Raw genomic sequence first — 5,743 nt, 5'->3', positions numbered from 1 at the left:
AAATGATATTTCAAACTTTTTCCATGCTATTCACTATCAGGGGGTGATCAATTTAACCAAACTTTCAAAATCCAATTTGGTGTCTGAATGGGACATTTTCTTCGATACTCTTTCTAAAGTGTTTGCCAACTGCACTAAATCCAACTTTCACAACATCACTTCCACTCTGCAGTATATTGGTCTTGCGGTTGTTTTCAATCAAAGGATCAATTTTGGCAAACTACTTTTACCCATTCTCTTGAGACGTCTCACTACTGCTTTACGTGATCATTCTACAAATCGTAGGGTCTCATGTTACTATGCTCGTTTTCTCATGCTTATAGCAGATCATCTTCTCACACCTGAGCACAAAGCCCTTTTTGCTAACTCCGCAGTAACCGAACCCCCTCCTGTAAGCAAAAAGATTTACACCCACCAAGACACAACTTTCAAATTCATGCAAGTTCCAGTACTTGTATCTGCTTTCATGGCCACTTATATTCCCTTACCTATTTTCAATCTTCCCGGTCATGAACAGCAAGCTCAACCTCCAGTGGTTCAAGCCACCCAGGCTCCTCCAACATCAGATGCTCTTCCATTACAGGTAGTAATTCCTCACTCTCACTCCATTCCTACTTCTGTTGAAAGACCCCCAGTGGTTGATAGGACTGACCATGAAGTTGTAGAACCACAACTTCAATCCCAGGTCATAGAGCCAAACACAGAGTCACAACCTATCTCAACCTTTCCCCCACTGTCTAAAATGTTACCCAGAAGGTTAATAGGAAGTAGTGTATTGGTGGATGTAAATGAACCCTCAGCTCTGCCTCCTCCGAAGAAAAGAAGAACATTTACTGAGGCATCTGAAAGCCCATCCCTTTCCTCCCAACAGGACATGGACTTTGAAATGGCCACTGAACAGTTACTAGAAACATCCTCTCAACAGGATGAATCTATTGAAATTCGCCATAGGGCCATGGCATCCTTTACTGAGTCAAGCACAATTCCATTACTCACAATGGAACCATACATACCCACAGATGTTACTCAGGACACAGAGCGAGGATTGCCCATAAAGTCGGTTACAGTGCCTGCCATAGTTACGGCAGAAGAGCAGTCACATGCTTTTAGGGGAAAATCTGACTCTCAGCCACCTTTAATAGAGTCATTTTCTCCCCTCCCAGATCCAACACCTCTGGCTCCCTCACGGGATTCTCCACTCGCAGATTTATCTGGAGAAAGTGGAGGGCAACTCGGTCAATCTATCCCTGAAGCAATTCAGACATCTATTTCACATGAAATGATAGGTTTGACTGAGGATCGGGACTCGCGAATTCCCATTGCACCACCACTGACCTCTCTTGAAGAGGCTAGGGTGATTTTAATTGCAGGTACAGAAGAACAGCAACAGCAAGACTCCTCATGAGCAATTATATTGAGAGAAACACAAGCACGTGAGGTGAGCGAACCAAACACGAGTGAAATTCAGGTGAGAGCACACACAGACACAGACACTGAAAACCTGTTAGCTCAAATTGCTGCTTTAAAAGAAGAACTTGCTAAAAGCCAAGCTGAAGCTAAATCATTCAAAGCATAAGTGGTTGAACGGTCTTCTTCTTCCACCTCTGTCAACAATCAGCTGGCACTCATCAAGAATGATATCTCAGATCTCAAGACCACTGTCATACCAAAGCTCAATTCCATTCAGGAAACTCCAACTTTATCAGCTGATGACATTTCTAACTTCTGCTCTCTACATACAAGAATGACTTCTCTTGAAGACCTGGTTGAAATGAATCATTCACTGGACTCCTCCAGATTTCTAAAGATAGAAACGGGCATGGAACATCTCAATGAAGGGATGAAACACTTGTATTTCATGATCAAGAATTCTCACTGCCCTAATGAAGAACAAAGAACTTACTTTGAAGGGCCGTCTGGTGGAGGCTCAGGCTCTTGAGGTGATGGAGGTCATGGAGATTCTAAAGGAAAGTCAGTAGAGGATCCCTCAACTAAGGGGGAGAAGAAAGGGAGTAGTGGAAAGGGAAAAGAAAAAGATACCTCTGCTGGAGATAAAGGAAAGGCTGATGATGTCTACTACAGTGGAGAACAGGATGACTTTGATATTTTTGACATTCCCACTGAACCAGTCTTGGAAGATAAAGATGGTTTATATGAAGCTGAAGAGGAAAGTGATTTTGGAGAATGGGAAGAGGAAGCTACAGTGGATCCTATCTTTGAGAAAGAGTTTCAGCAACAGCAATCAGACTTGAAAAGAAAAGAAGCTGAACTCAAAAAGGTATCCCAGATCATTGACATGAGAAAAAGCATTGAACGAACAGAAACTCTTGAAAAGCAACGTCTTCATGACATTAAAGCCAAAGAAAGGAGAAGAGATGTAAGACTGAAGATTGGTGAAAAATGGGATGAGGCTAGGAAAGTACTTGATATGCCTCAGCTGAGCACTAACAATGATAGGCAGTTCCTACATCTTCTTGACAAGCTGGAAATCTCAAATCCTAACAATGACATGTACATGAATGCTATAAAGACTGAAGTCTCAAGGATCACAACTGCTTTTGACAGATCCCTAAATGAGATGAGCATTTTTGTATATTGTCAGAGTGAAGGATCTTTCAAGGTGTCACTTCATCTGTTTGAGAATCATTCTTTGTCAGAGATTTGGGTTCTTCTCAACAAAGTAAAAAGAAGCTCAGAATTGAATGAAGTTCTTCGAGAAAGGCTTAAAGAGTTTGCCAGCAGGGCTAGTCCTCAAGTGGTCAACAATCCTCATCAGGTGAGATTCTTTAAGTCTGATTGTCTTCAAATCTGTCAGCTAGATGCACAATCTCTTAAAGACTACTCAACTAAGCATCTGGTCTGGATGGAACATCATTTAAGAACTGCTGGATACTCATCCATGTTGAAGACTCAAGCAGCTAATTTGATTCAAGCTTATTGTGAAAAGAATATTAAAAGGTACAATAAGTTCAAGAATAAGCTGAAGTCAGTTGAAGTTCAACCAATCAGACTAGCAAGCTTCACTTCAGAAAAGGATCGTGTTTTTGACAAGGAGTTGCTTCAAGATTTAGAAGAAGGTGAAGTCAGAAGAGAAGACAACTGAAGTCAATTAGCTCAAAACTCAATGTAATATGATTAGAGCTTTATAAATCAAGATAGACTAATGTAGTTATATGTTCAGGCTAGAGGAACATCTATCTTGTATTCACTTGTAAATTTCTTTTGGAATCTGGAAAATGTTAAATATAATCCAGAACTTTTCTGCTATTTACTTTGCATTACTGTTTATATCTTTTTCTTATTTGTTAGTTGAGTTATCCTCTAGGTATTTGTTGTTATTGTCTAACAAACAAATAGGGGAGATTGAAAGGCATATGTTAAGCCTATTTGTTTATTCGAGGATTTAACTCAACTCAAATAAGAATGTAATAAGTAAATAGTGGATCTATCGTCGGAGAGATCTCGCAAAGTAACATCTGTCAAAGGGTTAAGAAACATTGTTCATCTACAGACTTGAAGATTCACTGGAAGAAGCTCAAGTAATTGATCAAGCCTTAGTGATATAAATCAAGATTGTAGATTTAACCAAGTGACAGAGATCTCGTAAGGGTATCAATTAATTACAGGAATTTAATCTGAAGAAAATCAAGACTTGGAGAAACATCACAGAAGTTAGTCATTCATGAACCAGACAGTACATCGAGTGTCAACATTCAAGTGGTGAAATGGATTCAGTGATTTTCAGAAGATTGTCAGAAGAGTGGTTGTTGTTCAAGAGTAGTATTAATTCTCTATTAATTAATTAAGTCATTTAAATTAATTAAGAAAATAAATTAAATCTGCAAAGATTAATTTATTGATTAATTGAATTAATTGGTTAATTAATTCTGAATTAATATTATGCATTTTTCAGAAATGATTTTGGATTTATATTCAAAAAGAAAATCAGCAAAACAGATTTGAACTGGTATGACAATTGGATTATCATACCGAAAGTCCTACCAAGTCTTTCTGGATAGTTCTACCAAGTCATTCTATTGTCCTACCGATAGTCTTTCCAAGTCAAGTAATTGCCTTACCGAAAGTTCTACCAGTTCAAAGGATTGTCTTGCTAGTTCATTTTGGATTGTCTTGCTAGTTCATTTTGGATTGTCTTGCCGAATGTCATGCTGATTCAATTTGAGTGATCTGTTTACTTAAACAAACAGAAGCAGATCATTTTAAAAACATAATTGAATACACAGCCAACCACTGAAGAACACAAAACAAACAGAAGCAGAGAAATTATTGTAAAATTCTCAGAGCATTTATTTCTAGCAGTTATTGTTAAATCCAATCCACTAGAAATTCTTTTGTTGTTCTTGTGTAACTATCTAGCGGATCAAAATCCCTAGAACTTAATCTCAAATCACTTTTAGCATTTGATTCTAATTATTGCAAAAATAGAAAAAGTTCATGTCGAATTTATTCTAAATTTGTGATAATTAATTTGAGATTAATTCCTTGTAACAGATACCGTTGTTGTAACACATTTCAAGTTTAATAAAAGTTTTATTTAACTTGAATTTTGTTTCAATTTTTATTCCGCATTTTATTCGATTAAACGGTATAGTTTGTATTCAACCCCCCTTCTACAAACATATTGGGACCTAACAAGTGTTGAATAGCTTATTTCCAAACTGCTAGAACGGCTGTTCCATCACATTCTGATTGTTGCTCCAGCTGAAGTTAGGATGATTCCAGTTGTCAGGATGATAAGTGTCTGGAACTGGTTGCTGTGATCTCTGAAAGTTGCTCACAAACTGAGCTGGGTAACTAGATATAGCGCATTGCTCCATCGCATGCGAACCTGCACATAGCTCACAAACACTGGTTATCTGATTAACACCATAGTTAGCCAGAGAATCGATCTTCATAGACAACACCTTTAGTTGAGCAGTGATAGTCGTAGCTGTATCCACTTCAAGAACTCCTGCTACCTTGCCCTATGGACATCTCTGGGTTGGATACTGATATTCATTAGCAACCATCAGTTCAATTAGATCATAAGCTTCCTCATAGCTCTTTGCCCATAATGTTCCGCCTGCTGATGTATCGAGCATGGGTCTGGACTGTGCTCCCAACCCATTGTAAAAACAAGTGATGATCATTTAATCAGGAATTCCATGATGAGGACACTTCCTAAGCATCTCCTTCTAGCGCTCCCAAGCTTCACATAGTGATTCTCCCGTTTGTTGTGCAAATTGAGTAATAGTATTTCTGAATGCAGTTGTCTTCGCCATAGGGAAGAATTTAGTGAGAAACTTTTGAGCAAGATCTTCCCAAGTAGCAATCGAACCAGCTGGTAGAGAGTGTAACCAGCTCTTAGCCTTGTCCCTCAGAGAGAATAAGAACAGTCTCAGCTTCGCAGCATCTTCAGAAACACCGTTGAACTTGAAGGTGTCACAGATCTCAATGAAATCCCTAATGTGTATATTGGGATCATCCATTGAAGAACCCCCAAACTGGATTGAATTCTGTACCCATTGAATTATGACAGGCTTGATCTCAAAGGTATTAGCTGTGATAGCTGGCCTGACTATGCTAGATTGAATGTCATTAATCTTGGGTTGAGAAAAATCTATCAAGGCTTTCGTTCGTGCTGATGGATCTCCCATTGTAATGAGTACCTGAAACACAAACAAATAAACCATGAAAGTAAAAGAATCTGAGTCAGTGAACTTTAACGACCACTGATGACAAG

At 38.6% G+C, this 5,743-nt stretch overlaps 1 non-coding gene across 1 annotated transcript; it reads left to right on the top strand.

The window, feature by feature from the left end:
• The first annotated feature begins 5,160 nt into the window (after positions 1–5,160).
• On the top strand, positions 5,161–5,267 carry LOC141694488 (small nucleolar RNA R71). Its single transcript, XR_012563791.1, has one exon. It is a non-coding gene; the product is annotated as a small nucleolar RNA R71 (small nucleolar RNA).
• The last annotated feature ends 476 nt before the right edge of the window (positions 5,268–5,743 follow it).

Source organism: Apium graveolens, chromosome 10 (assembly GCF_009905375.1).
Source record: "Apium graveolens cultivar Ventura chromosome 10, ASM990537v1, whole genome shotgun sequence".
Classification (NCBI taxonomy): domain Eukaryota; kingdom Viridiplantae; phylum Streptophyta; class Magnoliopsida; order Apiales; family Apiaceae; genus Apium; species Apium graveolens.
This window is presented reverse-complemented; position numbering and strand designations above follow the sequence as displayed.